The sequence below is a fragment of the Canis lupus genome, chromosome 23, assembly GCF_003254725.2.
Source record: "Canis lupus dingo isolate Sandy chromosome 23, ASM325472v2, whole genome shotgun sequence".
Lineage (NCBI taxonomy): Eukaryota > Metazoa > Chordata > Mammalia > Carnivora > Canidae > Canis > Canis lupus.
This window is the reverse complement of record NC_064265.1, coordinates 15,358,951-15,379,060: the sequence shown is the minus strand read 5'-3', so window position 1 is coordinate 15,379,060 and position 20,110 is coordinate 15,358,951. Positions and strand designations below refer to the sequence as shown.

General features: G+C 35.2%; 1 protein-coding gene across 18 annotated transcripts in view; it reads left to right on the top strand.

The window, feature by feature from the left end:
• RBMS3 (RNA binding motif single stranded interacting protein 3) overlaps positions 1-20,110 on the top strand; it is a 1,287,947-nt gene that overhangs the window by 442,301 nt on the left and 825,536 nt on the right. For 2 of the 18 annotated variants that reach the window (XM_035705251.2, XM_035705252.2), the window contains one exon: positions 16,557-16,622. The exons of the other annotated variants lie outside the window; for them this stretch is intronic. The gene's annotated coding sequence lies outside the window, so the exon portion shown is untranslated. The remainder of the gene's footprint in view (positions 1-16,556; positions 16,623-20,110) is intronic. 18 annotated transcript variants of the gene reach the window in all.

Below are 20,110 nucleotides of genomic sequence, written 5' to 3'. Positions count from 1 at the left end.
AGCCAATTAATTGTTTAAAATCTCAGTTTCTCATCATCTATAGATATTACAAGCATGTTAACTGGAAAACAAAAAAACAACGTAGGTTTAAGAATATACCATCCTGGGGGCTCCTGTGTGGCTCAGATGATTAGTTGGTTAAGCATCTGCCTTCGGCTCAGGTCATGGTCTGGGGTCCTGGGATTGCAGGGCTCCCTGCTCAGGGTCGGGGGGGGAAATGTCTGCTTCTTCCTCTCTTTCTGCCCCTCCCCCTCTCCTGCACATTCTCTCTCTCTCTCTCTCTCTCTCTCTCAATAAATAAATAAAATCATGGGACATCTGGGTAGCTCAGTGGTTGAACGTCTGCATTCAGCTCAGGGCATGATCCAAGGGTCGTGAGATCAAGTCCCGCATCAGGATCCCAGCTGAGAGCCTGCTTCTCCTTCGGCCTATGTCTCTGCCTCTCTCTGTGTGTCTCTCATGAGTAAATAAATAAAACCTTTAATAAATAAATCAATAAATAAAATTTTAAAAAAGAAATCCTGTGCACAAAGTATTTTTTTCAACTGTTTTCTTATGCCAGTAAATGAAATAATTTCTAGTGGGCTTTTTTGTGACTTTGCTCTTTGCAATATGAAAAGCAGCATCTAAAAAAACCTTTTTGGTGCGTAGCACACTGATATCAGAGATGGTTTTCTCAGAAATTAACATGTTTATATGTAAAAGAAAAGAAAGGTAGACTCCCCAAAATAAGCATTAGGAGCCTGGCACTGTAATGTTGCACATGTGCCTGGGAAATTAGCATATGAGGGAGCACAACAACAAAACGAGGCTCACAATCATTTTCATCTAAGTTTTCACTTCAGTGGGAAACATGTTAAAATTTGGAAGTAGGAGAAGGACAGAAAAGTGGAAAGTAACTATAATATAAAATGTTTTGAAGTTTGAATGGATCAGAAAGTTGCTGAAAACCTATTTTCCCTGAACTGTTACGGAGGTGGATTTGTGACGGAAGCAGATTATATTTTCCTCTTTCATTTAATCCATGCAATACTTCAACACCAATAAAAATCCCTTTAACTCAGATGTTCAGCTTGACATTTGTATATGCAAACCGGAGAGAGAATTCAGCTCTCAAGTTGCCTTAGAAAGAGCAGTGAACCTTAGGGGGTAGGGCGTTAATCCTCCAAGTGAGAGAAAATGTTTATGTTCAGCAGAACTGATTCTCTTGCTTTGTCAGTTGCTTCTATTGCTGTTGAGACTGGTGGCACTCTTTGGGGGCTCTTTTGGCTGAGCAGCTACAAAGATTTATCAAATTATTTAAAATGTTGGCATTTACATATTTGCACGTATAACATAAAATCGTTACGTGGAATCCTCAGGCCATGGAGTGCTAACATGGTCCACACACTCTTTTGAATGAGAAGTCTGCGCTCATCACTTCCGCAGCAGCGCCACCCCCTTGCTTTGCAGAGGGCCTTTTACCTGCACTGCTCTCTTGAACATCACTAACTTCCTAACTGGCAACTCCATGGAACCGGGCTTTGCCTTTTTTTGATGACCGTGTGGCTTGTGATATTTTCCTTTATAAACGTAAACCTTTGATTTTTAAACCCTTCTGTTTCTTTTTATCTTCCTAAATCTCTCCTTACTAGAACATTTAGAATACTTTTCCTCTGCATATGTCCTTTAAATATAAGAGGTTTTCTCCAAATTCAGTGCCCACTGAGAGACAGTATTGCATAGTGATTCTGAGCAATGTTGTTCAAGCGATATTGGTGTGGCTTCAAATCCTAAATTGAGCACTTATAAGCTAATGACTTGGGCTAATCTCTTAACCCTTCTTTAACCCTTCTCTGCCTCTGTTTTTTCATCGTTAGAATGGGGTTAGTGATAATATCTACTTCACTGGATTTATTTACTGAGTAAAACTATGTAATGTGAGGTTTCTATGACATGCATACAATCTAAAGGGAACCTTGATAAAATGTAGATTCTGATTCAGTCATTACAGATGGGGCCAGAGAATTTGTATTTCTTCTTTTCTTTTCTTTTCTTTTCTTTTCTTTTCTTTTCTTTTCTTTTCTTTTCTTTTCTTTTCTTTTCTTTCTTTCTTTTCTTTTCTTTTCTTTTCTTTTCTTTTTTTTCTTTTCTTTTCTTTTCTTTTTTTCTTTTCTTTCTTTCTTTCTTTCTTTCTTTCTTTCTTTCTTTCTTTCTTTCTTCTTCTTTCTTTTTTAAAAAGATTTTATTTATTTATTCATGAGAGACACACAGAGAGAGGCAGAGACGTAGGCAGAGGGAGAAGCAGGCTCCCTGCAGGGAGCCTGATGCAGGACTTGATCCCACATCCCAGGACCCCCAGATCACAACCTGAGCCAAAAGCAGATGCTCAACCACTAAGCCACCCAGGTGTCCCAAGGATTTGTATTTCTTTTTTTTTTTTTTATTTTTTATTTATTTATGATAGAGAGAAAGAGAGAGAGAGAGAGAGAGGCAGAGACATAGGCAGAGGGAGAAGCAGGCTCCACGCACCGGGAGCCCGACGTGGGATTCCATCCTGGGTCTCCCGGATCGCGCCCCGGGCCAAAGGCAGGCGCCAAACGGCTGCGCCACCCAGGGATCCCAGGATTTGTATTTCTAAGAAACTGTCAGGTGATACAGATGTTGCTAGTTTGCAGAGACACATGGGTAGTAAGAAGAAGTGTTTAAAACCAAGTCTGGCACTCTAGAAATGTTGACATCATCATCATTGTCTTTGACACCACATTCCTCTTTGAAACATTATCTTTCTCTCTTCCTCTCTCTCTTTTAATCTCATCCTACAAGAATGAAAGCTTTTCTAAGTGCAGAGATCTTATTTGTCTTATATCTCTGCATCCAGCAAATATTTGTTGGAAGAAAGGAAACAAAGTAGGGAAGGATAAAAGGTAGAACAATACTCCATGTGAACAACCCAATGGTAATCACCAGATCTGACTTCTCTCTAGAATTCCAATGCCACACCACTGACTCTACTAGATGCCCCCCTCCCTCAGGAAGTGCCTCAGGCTTCTCTGATTCAGTTCTTTGAAAACTTACTGAGTAGTGGTTCCAATTTTCCCCTTCCATCCCTCTTTTCTCCAAATCTGTGACTCTTCTATGCATTCTATTACTCTTTTTGGTACTCCCCTGTTTTTCTTTCTTTCTTTCGTTATTGCCATTTTCTCTCAGAGGAAAGTTGGAAGTCTATCTCTACCTGTCACAGCAGTACATACTCTTTATGGCTCATCCCACACCCCACCTTTCTCAAGGAGCCTTCCACTGTGCCCCAATAGATGTAGATTCTCCAGCATCAAGAATACTGCAGATAGTACCTTTTCTTATGACCCACATCTAATTATATAATGGGCCATACATGTTACCCCACTTTTGTCATTTATGATTCTTGAGATATCCCTGTCCCATCTTTATTATTGTTGTCATTCTTAGTTCTCTGAATGTTCTTTTTATATCATCCAGTTATTGATTCATAAATGAAATATTTCCTCTTCTCTCTCTGAGAATATTAATATTTTTTTTGCAATTTTCTTCTCCCTACATCTCTGTTTTGCACCCATTTTTTTTCTGCATGGTTTTATTTTTGTTTTGCATATTAGTATTTTTTTCTAAAATAATCTGACTGTTCAGATTAAGATTTATTTTTCTGTCTGTTCAAACTTAAGGGGGTGGTACCAGAGGTAGCTGGAAATTCTTATATGCAGATGACAAATTTCAAATGTGGATTGGCTGAGCTACTTTATCAAAGAATCCCAAGACCATTACCTTTAATCAGGTTGGCTGAAATCACCAAAGAAGAATTTTCCAGGCTTTTGCAATCTCATCATTCATATGTAAGCTTTTACTTTTTCCCTATTTTTACTAAATTATATCTGCTCTTTGCTCTGCCTCACTGCTTATAGATATATTTATTCTTTTTGGACTTGAATCCTCCTGTTTTTTGCAAAGGTGGGACCTTAGCAGTTGCCTGGGTATGCAAAGTATAAGAAAGAGTCTGGACATCAAAGTTGTTTTTGAGCAAAATTGGAATGCAATCCTCAGGTTTTTTTTTTTTTTTTTCCACTATCATTCCCTCTTCTAGAAGTTTCCATACTACCAACTCCTGATCTTTGTGAGTTATGCAGTTAAGAATGAGATGAGTTTTTTTCTTAGCTTCCTCTGTACTGCCTCCAGACTCAGCTTTCCCAGGCCTGAGTACACAAGCTTTCCCAAGTCCTTCAGAGTTCAAACCATCAAAGTTATGTTGCTACTGCCCCTTCCTCCCTTCCTTTGTCCTTGTAGTCTTGTTCTTTTAAAGCATTTATTTACCATCATTTTACTGGAGTTTTAGGAAGGAGTGCATCTAAGTGAACTAGTCTGATCCTCCCTTGAGGCATTTTTTTTAAACTTATATTCCTACTTTCACTTTATCTTAGGAAATGTTTATGAAATTATGGTTTTTCTAAGCAGTTACATTTTCCTTCTTATGTACTGCAAATAAGCATACATGTTTTTAATTGTCCACACATTGCCCAAGATTATTTAATGAACTTTTAATTTTAAGCATAATATATTTTGAGAAGTACTATGCAATATTACTCAGCATGGAGTTGACACTCCTTAGACATTTGTTGACTTGAAGAATTAATTGTCCCTGGGCATTCTTTAGAATTAATAGTTTTTAATAGTGTATTTTACACAATGTGTTCTTGTGTGAGGGGTGTGTGTGTATGTGTGTGTGTGTGTGTGTGTGTGTGTTTAGCAGATGATCATTCAGCCACTTAATGGAAGCAACACTACAGATTGTCTGTGTACCCCCAGGAACAATTCCCCACTGCTGAGTTACCATATCACTCAGCAGGATTGAGACCCTTGCAGTGGTGTAAGTATTATCATTATTTTCCAGAATATTACCATCTGCTCATTTGATCCATTAACCTCCTATTGTACCTCATAAAAGAAATGTCCAGCTATAGAAGCAGAGACACTGTGGAGCTAAGCGAGGGAAAATATGTTTGATGTACACTTTGCTTTGGGAACAGGGGTCAATGCTTCTCTTATTTTCTTTCTCTTTCCTAAATAGTTCATTAACTTTCCTGAAGGGAGATTGTAGATTATCCACATAGATGAAATGATCCTGGTCTAGTTTGTTTATTCACTGCTGGTAATAGGTTAAGACAAATCAATTAACCTTTAAAACTGTCATTTCTTTGTGTCCACCAAGGGCAGAAGAAATAAGTAAGCTCATAGCTGGTTAAATTCATGCACAGTTTTTCTCCTCTCCAACAGCCACACAAGTTGGCTTTTTTAACCAATCATTGTAGTACCTTGAAATGATGTAATTTTTATATTGGTCATATTAACATTTATATGAGGTCATAAAGTCTAAAAATTTATGTGATTTTGTGGTCGACCTGAGTTATTTATGCAGGTACTTGTCTGAATTTCCCATCGTTTAATAATAATAGTAATACTCTTATATGCTTAATTGCAGATATTATTTTTGAGAACTATGTATATTAACTCATTAAATCCTCACAAATACCTTTTTTATTTTTTATTTTTTTCACAAATACCTTTTGAAGTAGATGCTATTCCACTTAACAAATAGCAAAATGAGACACGATAGAATTAAATAACATTCCTAGTCACATAGCTAGTAAGTAGTAGGGCAAGAGTCTGAACTATGCCCACTATCTCCAGAGCCAGCCTTTCAGCATCACACTCTAATACCACCTTAATTCCTAAGAGAATGCAGGTCCATCTTGACTGCAGTAGTGAATGTCCTTGACTGAAGAGTAAACAGAAGTATTTTTTTTTCCTGACCTGAAGTTAGGCTTATGATAAAGAATGTATAGGAGTACATGGCCTACAAAAGATATTCATTATAATTATAATTCTATTGCTTTCCAGATTAAATTATGACTGTTTATTAATTTTAATCTCATTAAGACTGATCTAAAATTAAGATAATGTGAGTTTAGTAGACTTCTAAACTAAAGAAGTCATTAAATTAACAAATAAAAATTAAAATGATGTGAATTCTGGACTCTTAAATTTTTGAAAAATTTTAAAAGCCAAACAAAATAAAAGCCTTTTACATGTAAAGTAGACCATTATCTTACTTTTAAAGAGATTAAAAATGGAGCTTTGATCTTGATAAAGTATGTTTCCAAAAAACATCTAATATCATACTTAATGTTGAGAAACTCAATATTTTCCCCCTAAGATCAAATATAAGGCAGGGATCTTTTCTCCCACCTCTTCTTTTCAAACATTGTATTGGAACTCCTAGCTAATTCAATAAGACAAGTAAAGAAAATAAAAAGAATATAGACTGAGAAGGGAAAAAAAAATTTCTGTGTTCACAGATGACATAATCATCCATATAGAAAATCTGAAAGAACTAGCAAACAAGAATTGGAAGTAATAAGCAATGATAGTAAGGTTACAGGATACAAGGTTCATATACAAAAGCCAAAAGCTTTCCTGTATACCACCAATTAATAAGTGGGATTTGAAATTAAACACCAATTACCATATACATTAGCATCCCGCAAAATGAAATATTTAGGTATAAATTTAACACATTACGCCTAAGATCTATTTGAGGAAAACTACAAAACTCTAAGCAAAGAAACTGAAGAACTGAATAAGTGGAGAATATTCCAAGTTCATGGATGGGAAGACTCAATATTGTCACAATGTTAGTTCTTACTAACTTGTCTATGTAGTCAATACAATCTCAATCAAAATCCAGCATTTTTTTTTTTTTGTGGATATTGACAAACTGATTCTGAAGTTTATGTGGAGAGGCAAAAGACCCAGAATAGCCAGCACAATATTGAAGGAAAAAAAATTATGTTGTAGGACAGTTACTCCTTGACTTCAAAACTTACTATGGGGCTGCAGTAATCAAGATAGTGTATTGTCAAAATAAAGTAAAATAAATCAGTGGAACAGAATAGAGAGCCCAGAAATGGACCTGCATATAGTCAAGTGGATCTTCAACAAAGGAGGGAAGATAATGCAATGGAACAAAGATAGTATTTTCAATAATTGGTGTTGGAACAACTGGACACCAACATGCAAAAAAAAAAAACCCCAAAAAACTGGACACAGACTCTCTACACTCTTCACAAAAATTAGCTCAAAATGAATCATAGACCTACATGTAAAATGTATGACTATAAACTTCATAGAAACAGCAGGAGAAAACCTGGATGACCTTGGTTGTGGCCATGCCTTTTGACATACAAAAAACACTATCTATGAAAGAAAGAAGTGATAAATTGTATTTTATTACAATTAAAAACTTATGCTCTACAAAAGATAATGTCAAGAGAACAAAACAAGCCACAGACTGAAAGAAAATATTTTCAAATTCATATCTGTTAAAAGGACTATTATCTAAAATATACAAAGAACTCTTAAAATTAAATAATAATAAAAGATAAAAACAACCAATTCTATTAGGACAAAGACCTTAACAGACACCTCACCATAGAAGATATACAGATGGCAAATAAGCATATGTAAGTATGTTCCACATCATATGTCATTAGGTAAGTGAAAATTAAAATGACAATGAGATATTACTGCGTACCTTTTAGAGTGGGAAAAATCCTGAATACTGATAACACCAAATGGTAAAGGAGGATGCAGAGCAACAAGAACTCTCATTTTTGCTGGTGGAATTCAAAATGGTATGACTACTTTGGAAGAGTTTCTTTTTTTTTTAATAAATTTATTTTTTATTGGTGTTCAATTTGCCAACATACAGAATAGCACCCAGTGCTCATTCCGTCAAGTGCCCCCCTCAGTGCCCGTCACCCATTCACCCCCACCCCCCGTCCTCCTCCCCTTCCATCACCCCTAGTTCATTTCCCAGAGTTAGGAGTCTTTATGTTCTGTCTCCCTTTCTGATATTTCCTACCCATTTCTTCTCCCTTCCCTCCTATTCCCTTTCACTATTATTTATATTCCCCAAATGAATGAGAACATATAATGTTTGTTCTTCTCCAATTGACTTATTTCACTCAGCATAATACCCTCCAGTTCCATCCACGTTGAAGCAAATGGTGGGTATTTGTCATTTCTAATGGCTGAGTAATATTCCATTGTATACATAAACCGCATCTTCTTTATCTATTCATCTTTCAATGGACACCGAGGCTCCTTCCACAGTTTGGCTATTGTGGACATTGCTGCTAGAAACATCGGGGTGCAGGTGTCCCGGCGTTTCACTGCATCTGCATCTTTGGGGTAAATCCCAAGCAGTGCAATTGCTGGGTCTTAGGGCAGGTCTATTTTTAACTCTTTGAGAAACCTCCACACAGTTTTCCAGATTGGCTGCACCAGTTCACATTCCCACCAACAGTGTAAGAGGGTTCCCTTTTCTCCTCATCCTCTCCAACATTTGTAGTTTCCTGCCTTGTTAATTTTCCCCATTCTCACTGGTGTGAGGTGGTATCTCATTGTGGTTTTGATTTGTATTTCCCTGATGGCAAGTGATGTAGAGCATTTTCTCATGTGCGTGTTGGCCATGTCTATGGGAAGACAGTTTCTTATGAAACAAAAAATTCCTTTACCATCAATTCAGCAATCACATTCCTTGATACTTATCTAAAGGATTTGTAATCTTTTGTCCATGTGAAAACCTGCATATGGGTGTTATAGCAGCTTTATTTATAATTGTCAAAACTTGGAAGCAACGAAGATGTTTTTAGTAGGTGAGTGGATAAATAAGCTGTGTTATATCCAGACAACAGAGTATTATTCATCATTAAAAAAAAAGGAGCTATCAAGTCATGGAAAGACCTGGAAGAAATTGAAATGCATATTACTAAATGAAAGAAGCCAATCTGAGAAAACTACATGTTGCATGATTCCAAATATATGAGATTCTGGAAAAGGAAAAACTATGGAGATAGTAGTAAAAAGATCATTGGTTGCCAGGGTTGAGGATAGGAGAGAAACTAATAGGCAGAACACAAAGGATTTCTAGGACAATGAAAATAATTCTTTATGATATTATAATGACAGATACATGCCATTAAAAATGTGTCCAAACCATAGAATGTACAAGGCCAAGAATGAACCCTAATGTAAACTATAGACTTTGGGTGATTATAATGTATTGCTGTAGGTTCATCAGTTGTAACAAGTATACTATACTGGTGGGAGATGTTGATAATGGAGGAGGCTATGCATGTCTAGGAGGTACATGGGAGATCTCTTACCTTCCCCACAGTTTTGCTGTGAACCTAATACTTGTCTAAAAAAATTAAGTCATCGGGCACCTAGGTAGTTCCGTTGGTTAAGTATCAGACTCTTAGTTTTGGCTCAGGTCATGATCCCAGGGTCGTGAGGTCGATCCCCATCAGGCTCTAGCTCGGCGTGGAATCTGCTTGAGATTCTCTCCCTCTCCATCCCCCTTCTTGTGCGTTTTCTCTCTCTCCCTTCTCTCTCTCTCTTAAATAAAGAAATAAATAAAACCTTTAAAAATTAAGTCATATAAAAAATGGAACTTTATGTTCAATCCTTATAATTTAATTTTACATTGTTAAATCTATTTCTAAGTGCTTTGTTTCCAAATATATCAACTTAGTTGAAAATGTCACTACGGTAGCAAAAATTAAGAAAATCACTGACCCTCACTTATACCCCTTTGGGAGTTGAAGGCTTCAGCAGAGAATAAAAAGCAATTAAAAAATAAAAATTGATGCATTTCTTTTCATCAACCTCTACTTCTGTGACAATTTTTTAAATATTATATTTTCTACTGTTTTGTAAGTTCATTACCACCTTGTTCCAAAAACTGTCCCCATTATCTGAGTTAAATTAGTTCTCTTATTCCATAGCTAGTTGATGAGGTAATCTTCTTTTTATTCTTGACAAAGAACTGTTTTACATCTTTATTTGGCTTCAGAGCTGAAACTATTTCATAGAGAATTAAAAATTGGGGGTTTGAATAGGAAGCTAAAATGGCTTGATGTATATATTTGAATGATTCAACATAGAAATGTTGAAATAATCTAGTCTGCCAATTTTCTAAAAAAAAAAATCATGACTTTTAGGCTTATTCAAGAAAGAAAGAAATAAGGAAAGATAATATAGGCATTTCCCATAGAGTCAAATAGTATTATCTTTTTAAGGAGAGTTTATGTGAAAATTTATGTGAATATGACTTAAAAAGCTTAAAGAATAAGTGCTAAATATATACTCATGTACAGATAGCATGGATAAATGCATGCATATGAAAGATCTACATATATATAAATGCATTTAAATATGTAGTTAAACATATACATATATTACTTAAGTCCACAGTGTAATAGATTTGACTTTAATAAATCTAGAATATATCTGATGAGTCTGTGTATCTCCAAGACAGTACATCACTGGCCTTCAAGTTATCTCTCTTTGTCTAGACCTATCTTTTTGACATAAAAAATCAGATTGGTGTTAAATATGAAATAAATATGCTTAACACTAAAACAGCTTATTCTTACACTATTTCAGGTCAAGAATAACCATGAAAGAGCCTTGCTAAATATACTAGAAAAACAGTGCACTCACTGAATCAGTATATATCTTGGTTTTCCAAGGTATAGGGAAAGTGTCTGCATCTCAAAAACTACTCAGGAATTTTCAAATCAAAGAAATTTAATATAAAAAAAGAAAATTTTAATGTAAGTAATGGTTACAAAAGAGTGAGAAGTGCTAAGTAGCAGAGATTGGAAGGAGAGGTATCTTAGAGTTTAATAACTAAAGCCGCTCCTAAATACTCTTATTTGTGGAAGAGAGAAAGGAAAATGGTGTTCCCTGGAATCTGTAGAGCCGGCTGGGTCATCTACTGAAGCCACCATTGCAAATGTGCAATCCATTTCTTCTGTCATTTCGCAGGAAGGCTGCACATCCACTGCATTGCCAGTTTATCTGTGTGTGTGTGTGTATGTGTGTGTGCATGCACATGTATATATGTATATATACATATATATGTATTTATATATACTTTTCTATCCTAATTGTTTATTGCTGTTGTAGTTTTTTTGTAGGAAAATTGATTTCATCTTCTGTAGATGCTCAAATTCATAGTTTGGAGATATTCTCTTAGTTTGGGCTGCTACAACAAAAATACCATAAATTGAATGGCCAAAAGAACAGAAATTCATTTCTCAAGGTTCTGGAGGCATGGAAGACCAGGATGAAGGTTCTGACCAGTTCAGTTCCATGTGAGAGCCCTCTTCTGATTTGCACATGGGTACCTTCTCGCTGTACCCCACATGGCTAAGAGAGATCATCTCTTTTGGGTTACTTCTTATCAAACAACAGTAATCCCATTCATGAGGGCTTCACTCTCATGAGCTAATTGCCTCCAAAAGACTCCATCTCCAAATACCATCTTGCTGAGGATTGATTTTCAATATATGAATTCTAGAGAGACACAGATATAAAGTGCATGGCACCAGATTAAACTGCATTTCTGGCGTCAGTGTGATGTTACTTACTATACTGGTAGATCATCAGTGCTTCCAAGAACATGTTAACAACATGTCAAATTTATTTGTTTTCACCGGGGTGTGCTTCATACCCCAATGTTGGGAGACGGTTTTCATGATAATAAAATAAAATGGTTCATAACAGTTGAAGTTAGGAAATAATCCAAATTTCAACCAGTAGACAATGATAAAAATAAATAGACAAATTCTAAGACATCCATTCTGGCACATAAGATACTCAACAGCTTTTCAAAGAGTATTAGTATATCTGTGTGCCGAGATATAAAAATTATTTTACATTTTGAGACAAAAGCAGAATAATATGAGTGAGATAATACATACAAACACAGATATATACAAAATGTCAATACCTTAAATAATTCTGCAAGGATGAGACACCTGGGTGGCTCAGTGGTTGAGCATCTGCTTTCAGTTCAGGGCATGATCCTGGGGTCCAGGATCGAGTCCTACATCGGACTTCTTGCAGGGGGCCTACTTCTCCCTCTGCCTATGTCTCTGACTCTCTCTCTCTCTCTCTCTCTCTCTCTCTCTCTCTCTCTCTGTTTTTCATGAATAAATAAGTAAAATCTTTAAAAATAATAATAATAATTCTGCAATATGCATTCAAATGGTTACCAACACCACTTGAAGAGAGGACTGTGATGTCACTGGTGGAGCTGTAAACTAAAAAAGGAATTTTGTTGTTAATCTATGGCCTTCTGAAATGTAAGCATTTTTAGAAAGTAAATGTTCATATATTAAATTTTAAAAAAAATTTCAGGAATTTTCATAGATGATAGCTTAATCACTATTATGTTCTTTATCTCAATGAATTTAGTCTTCTGAATGAAACAGCATTTATTTTGTGATACCTATTGGCATTTTTATTTATTTATTTTAAAGATTTATTTATTCATTAGAGAAAGAGAGCACATGCCCACATAAATGGGACAAGGAGCAGAGGAAGAGAGGGAGAGGGAATCTCAAGCAGCCTTCACATTTCAGCAAAGAGAAGACTCAGGGCTCTGTATCATGAACCTGAGATCATGATCTGAGCTGCAATAGAGTCAGATGCTTAACCAACTGAGCCACCCAGACACCCCAAGATATCTTTATGTATTCATTTAAAAGTTCTTCCTGAAGCTAAAAGCTTCTATAAAAATAATTTTATGAGTTAAAAATCTAAAAGCTGAAGGAAACTCTATTAAATCAAATACTCCTTCAGTATATATATTTTACATATATAAATGTACTCTATTCTTCACCTTGATTTGGTATTGTTTGAATCATCAGTTCATTTTGTGACTTCCATCTGTTTAGTGAAATATGCATATCAGAATATTAAATCTGTAGCCCCAGTTTTCAGAAAATACATTCAAAATTTTATTATAGTCATGGTCAGTTTTGTTTTCAAATGCAGTAACCACTTAAATGGAATTTACGTTCCATTGAGGCTAACTCTATTAAATATTATATCCCAGATTTGTTCTTTGAGTAAACTTAAAATTAATTTTAATTCAGAGCAGGAGCTTTCTTCTGTAGACACATGCAGGATTTGTTAAAAATAAATTACCAAATAACACATTTCAGGAAAAAAAAGTTTATTTCTGTCATAGTAGTTTGTAATAACTACTTTAGCAGTCTTGAAGATAGTTTTCTCAATTAAATATTTTAGTGATTTTATTTAAAACAGTAATCGCATCAATAATAATCTTGAGGAGTCTAAAATTTTTCTTTAACACCTTCTTTATTTTTCATAATTTATTTTTCACTATGAATTATTGGCCTGGAAGAGAAATATGAGAAACTATTTAAGAATTTTTGCTTAATCTGTTGTCATGAGGATCTTGTGCTAAAGTGAAATATGCATATCAGAATGTTAAATCTGTAGCCCCAGTTTTCAGAAAATACATTCAAAATTTTATTATAGTCATGGTCAGTTTTGTTTTCAAATGCAGTAACCACTTTAATGTCTGGAACAAATGCAGTTGAAAATTTTTTCTCACATTATAGCTCTCACGTCACCGATGGCCCAGTGTAAAGCACTGACTACAGTGGCTTCCTTTTACAACTGGTAATGGGATAAATGATGTATGAAGCATGATAAGGTGCTTGGCAGCTGTCAAGAAGGTGTTCAAAGAGACAGTAGTACAAATAATGGCTTCAAGATCTGTAGGCAGATAGTTCTAGACTGCTCTATGGCTGGAGCCTAGGGTACAAGAAGAAGCAGTCATATGCTTGAAGAAGTAGGCAGGGATGAAGTCAAACCATGTAGAACCATTTGTACCACTTCATGATTTACCATATAGATTGATAAAGACAGGGAGACGAATAGATGGATATCGGTATGTAGATGAAAAGATATGACTATATGTTCTATATTACATAAATAACATCACATATAGTATTACTAATATTGACTTAAGGAAATTTAATATATTTTCATATATTAAATTATATCTGCATTTCCACATGCCATCACATTTATCAACTACATTTACTTGTTAGATTCCTTACATTTACATGTTTGAAAATCTTATGAAATACTACAGCACTGTTTACTGAAGCAAAATCGAAGATCTACAAAATCCCTATCAGTTCAAAAAACACTTGAGTGAATTTCTAATGAGGATTTGGGTTATTAATTAGGCACGTTCACTAACATTTATCAGGAGAACTGATAACAGGGCTCCCAATTTAAATTCATCTTTCTGACCTCATCCTTCATTTATTCTTGCACATACCCATTATGGTCCTGCAAAATTAATATGATGGACTATATCATTAAGTGTTAATTACGTGGCATGTATTATCAGTGATGTAGAAATTTAAAGGTGGTAAAGATGCTGCCCTTGAGATAGTTTAGAGGCTTTAAATAGGTGAAAAACCTCTGTACTCTATGATCTACTTAGTACATATGTCAGAATAGTATTGCTAATGGGCAGAGAAACTTATTAGAATACTTCTTGTCCATATCTAGTATGTGCCTTGAAGTCTAAACACAGGACAAGTCCCTAGTGTAAGCTCATTTTGGACAACATACTACCAATCTGTGTATCATTTAAATTGCCCTGTTACTCCACATGGATATTCTTCCTTTTAAAAATTCTGTATGGTATTTTTCAGAATCCAGCATTTCTTTGTAGAAAGTTTAACAGAAGGGAAATGTCTTTTTCATAGGAATTTTGCAAAAAAATGCAGCAAAACCTTTTCTCCATCCTGAAGCCTTTACTTATTCTATTTTTATTGGCTCTTCCCAATTGCACATTTTCAATGTTTTTATAGGTCAAGGATGGGGAAGAGAGTCTTTCCTTTTTTCCTAGCTTCTATTTTGTGCACCTTTATTCATTTATTTTTTAAAGATTTTATTTATTTATTCATGAGAGACACAGAGAGAGAGAGAGACAGAGACACAGGCAGAGGGAGAAGAAGGCTCCATGCAGGAAGCCTGACGTGGGACTCGGTCCCCGGTCTCCAGGATCACACCCTGGGATCACGTCCTGGGCTGAAGGCGGTGCTAAACCTCCGAGCCACCCAGGCTGCCCTATTTTGTGCACCTTTAATACTACATAGGTATACTTTGCTCAAGCTAAATATTCTTTATATTATTGGTAATTACTCTTTTGATCCCTTAGAGAGGACACCATTTTTGCTCTTTTTGTCCATAATAAAGCCTAGAAATCAGTTTTGCTAACATTATATGAAGTATCTGGTGATACATTATTGTGTTATGATTGATATATAGTTTAATATGTAAACACTATTATTATATAGTATATATGTTAATATATGAATCATAAGAATGTCAGAGAAATGTGCTATCCTGAATAGCTTAATTTGGGGGTTGCTTTATTTCACTTTATTTCTAGGGTGCATGTCTTCACGTTCTAACCTTTCTGAAATTGCAATGAGCCTTACAAATCATGACATCTCACAATCTCTTTTTGTCAGGCTATGTCTCAGCATAATAGTCATTGCCTGCTCATGAGCAGATTTGGTTGGGATCTATGCTGGCATATCTATACTACTTCAACTCTCAGTATTTGATTCTATACACACTGAGGAAGACTAATTGAGTATCTGAATTCTGCTTATTACCTTAAAACCTTCCATTAACCCATTCTGTTAAGATTTAGAAAGAGATTAAGCAGATGTAATATATATATATACACACACACACACAATGGACTACTACTCAGCCATCAAAAAGAAATATGAAATCTTGCCATTTGCAATAATGTGGATGGAACTAAAGGGTATTATGCTGAATGAAATAAGTCAATCAGAGAAAGACAGTTATCATAAGATTTCACTCATATGTAGAATTTAAGAAACAAACAGAAGATCATAGGGGAAGAGAGGAAAAAATAAAATAAGATGATATCAGAGAGGGAGATAAACCATAAGAGATTCTCAGTCATAGGAAACAAACTTAGGATTGCTGGAGGGGAGAGGAGTAGGGGGAGCGGGGTTACTGAGTGATGGATGGGAAGGAGGGCACATGATGTAATGAGCGCTGGGTTACATAAGACTGATGAATCACTGACCTCTACCTTTGAAACCAATAATACATTATATGCTAATTGAATTTAAATTAAAAAAAAATTTTTAAAGATTTAGAAAAAGTCAACTTCAAGACTGGCAGACTCGGTATTAGAAGCTTGGACAGGCAGCTCAGAGACACTAATGGAATATCCTCTTAAGAAAAGCTGCATCAGTAACCGTCTTGTCAGTTTAGAGAATGAAATCTATACAGAAACATGGATAGTGACATCTGAGTTGAAAAGTGATACAAAAAATTCAGATTCGGAATATGATAGAATGTTATGAATACTTTTATTTCACATATATATGTTTGATATATGTGTTATGATTGATATATAAAATATTTATATATATTTTATGTTTACACAAGAGTGGTAGAGTTAAAATTCTATTTCTTCGTAAATCTAATAGATGTTTTTCAACAAGTATCAAATAAAGATTCTAAGTGATAATAAAACCTGTGCTATTTTTAATTGACAACTTTTCAATTCTTTCATATAATATATAAAATAGTGGTGCATGCTGCAATCAATGGCACCCTAGAACTGATGGAAAACTATAACTGGCTTCTCTTCCATAGTAAGTATAGCAAATATTATTAAAACTTCAGGGTTTTTTATTAGTTTTGAATGGGATCGTCTCTATAAAAGTCAATTCTGGATTTGCATACTGCCTATTGAGGTGTAATAGGCAGTACTGAGGTCTAAGAAATACAGAGCATAGGGCTGTATAAAGCAACAGTAAGGCAAAAAAAGTTTCTTTTTACATCCTTGATATTAGCATTTATTTTAGAGAAGGGGCTGGCATTTAGGAAAACTCAACCTAAATAATGTAAAAAGCTTCATTTATATAACTTTTATTTTAATCAGTTTTATTACTTTAATTTTGCTAAGTACTTATGTTTCATAAACTAAGAGACCTACCATTGACCATATTTGACCTAATATTCTTGTGATCTGCTTTAGCAATTTTACAGCAGATTCATGTATCCTGCACAAAACAATTTAATGGAGATCAGTAGGTGACATCTAATATCTAAGTCTTATTACCTTAACATTTCATTCCCATAAACCTTTTCATTATTTAAACCAGCATTGGAAAATAATACTTTTTGATGAAACCCTTGGGGTGAGCATGTATTATATGCATTTTAAAACATATTCCATCAGAATAGAGAACAGAAAATTTAGATATGCAGTCCCAATATAATGCCATCTAATGCTTTCTCTGTTTAAAATTACTGGTTTTAGTTTACCAGAGTATCTGTTTTCCCTAGCTCGTAAATTTAGCAGCTGACTGAGACCTAACAGATACAGTTTTTCTTTAAGATATTAGAAATGTGGGAGGGATACTGGCAATGTTTTCATTATCTAGATAATTAGGAAGCACTTTGTACAGACAACTCCTAGCATTTATCTCACCACAGAGTTATTTGCATGCAAGGCTGCTGAATGAACCCAACAATGCACTTTTTGGCAATAGGGCTCTCTTGTTCCATCTTTAAATCCATAGTACCTAGGCCTTGCCTAGCTTATGGCTTATTGGAAGTGCTCAATAAAGTAGAATGAATGGAATATAAGCTATATGTTGTAAAGGACCTAATCTGCCTTGTTTTGCTTTGTTGTGTGTGTGTTTTTTTTTCCAGTAGGTGCCTAGTAAATATCTTAAGTTAACAAAGTAGTGAGGGAAAAAGATTATTGAACTTTCTCTGAAAACTATGAGCCATTTTGAGGCAAATGACAGTGAAGAAGAGAAACAATTTTAGCTGCATTCATGCACCTGATCTTTGAGAAACCTCCAAGTCACCCTTCTCATCACAAACCTCCCTCCCTTCAAAGCCCTCCTGTCCTGCTCAGCTGCAGACAAGAGCTGGCAGACAGGAAGGAAGGCATGCCTCCCTGACCCTGCTCCCACAGATTCCTGGCCAGCTGCAGGCCTGGGACAATCAGGTTTTCAGTAAGTCTGCCAAGAAAGTTCATTTGACTTAAATGAATATTTATATACATATCATTAAAAAGACTCTAATTCAATGTTTAAGAATGTTTTCTCTTGGACCAATCCACTCTGAAGTGAGGATTCCAAGACTATGAAATGAAAAGTACTTTTTTGTTATTGTTGGGTATTCATATCCTTGAGGCCAACTACACATTTTATAAATGCTATTTAGAACCATGTTTCTGGCTATGGGTTAATACAGCTGAAATTCTACCTAGAATTATGAGTTCAAGAGCTGAATATAAATTGTATCTCCATGATATCAAAGATATCAGAGACACAGCTCTCTTCCCTTGGAGCAGCATGTTATTTTATAGAGGGTAAAATTTATTTTTAAAACTTCAGCCCCTGACTCTGCACTCTTGTACTTCTATAATTTTTTCTCTTTTATACGTGGTTCCATGACCTACCCCCTGCCTTTTGCACATGTTTTTCTCTCTTTTCAAGCCCTAAGATCTTTCTTTCATCCCTATAGCTCAACAGTGTGAATTTTAAAATGAGTTATATTCCAAAGGTTTGGGGAGCTGATTATTTTAAGAAAGAAGGGCCTTGGAAAATTAAGTACTTCTGTGGAGCATGACTGAAAAACAACAAAAGTTGAGGCTTTAAAAAAAAATTAACTTATTTTCAATCATCTCTGGGTGGCAATCTCCTGTCAATAACATGACTAGAGTAAGTTATCCTAACAGATGTTTCTGTAGATTACTGCCAGTGAAAAAGCATTCCCTCTTTTGAATGGATACCTCAGATAGCAACATGCATTATGAGAACAGAATAAACAGGATTTATCTTAAGCAACAATGGAAAAGAGGATTGAAACAAAAGGGAAAAAATGAGAAAAACTCATTGACAGCTAAATTGCTCACTTTCATTACTTCTCTGTCTTTTTTCCTCTTTAAAGACCCAGAGAACACAGAAAACACTCAAATGTGAAATTTAGAAAGTCAAAACTGAAGAAGAGGTTTTCTGAGGCAAGAGAAAAGGGCAAGTGGGAGAAGAGGGGAAGATGGTAACAGAATAGCATCATAGCAGAATGATGGCAGCTGCTAAATTTAAACATTCAGATGAAAGAAGGGGAAGTCATTTATATTTTGAACACCTGTTGTACTAGTCAATAAAGTAAGATATTTTAACCTAGGTTTAATTCCCACAACAACTTTATGAACTAGACATTACTATGTTCATTTTTCAAAGTGGAGAAACTTAGATTCAAATAGTTAAGTAGCTAATCCAAGCTGTTACAGTTTAAGGGTAGCATTAATGGACTGGGAGTTCAAGTCTATTACTCCAAACGGAGAACACGGAAGAGAGTTGGATGACAGGTAAAGTTTGTGAAGTTGAAGTATCAAATGAGAAATTGAACTATCAAATGAGAAATGTAAAGATAATAATGATGGCCATGATGATAACATACAGAAGTAAGAACTTGAGAGGAAGGGATGAAGGGAACATGAGTTTAGCTTGGATTCCAAAAATGGCAAACCAAATAAATGGGTCCTTTTTATATACTTCACATTTCAAATGTTACCCACTGTGGTTTTATAGTAGGAAAATTATATATTAGATTAAAAACGTATCTGCTTTCCAATGTGCTGACTGTAAAGCTCATCTGAGTAACACACTGATTTGAAGGAAGAACTCCAGGACCCATGAAATGGAGGGTGAGGTGGGCCACTCTATTCATGAGTGTTTGAGCATCTGCATTCAGAGCTTACCTGTCACCAGTCACTTTAGTTCTTGGGACCTCAGATGCCTCATTTACAGTAGACACAGTTGGACAAAATGAAGTTTTCTTTCTTCATTAGTCCTCTATGGTTCTGTGATCCTTGATCAATGGTATACAAGTAAAAGCCTTGGGTATTATATCTTTTAGTATGATTTTTAAATTATTTTCACTGTTGTTCTTTAATTTACTAAGCTATGACATTTTTGTTGTTGGTTTTTGCTTCCTTACAAACTCTTTTTTTGTTGTTTTTAAACAATAGCTTGTATATAAGCTGTAGACTATTGATTTGTGGCCTTAAAAATATTTAATCTCCATATGCCTTTATTTACTCATCTTTTAAGTGGGG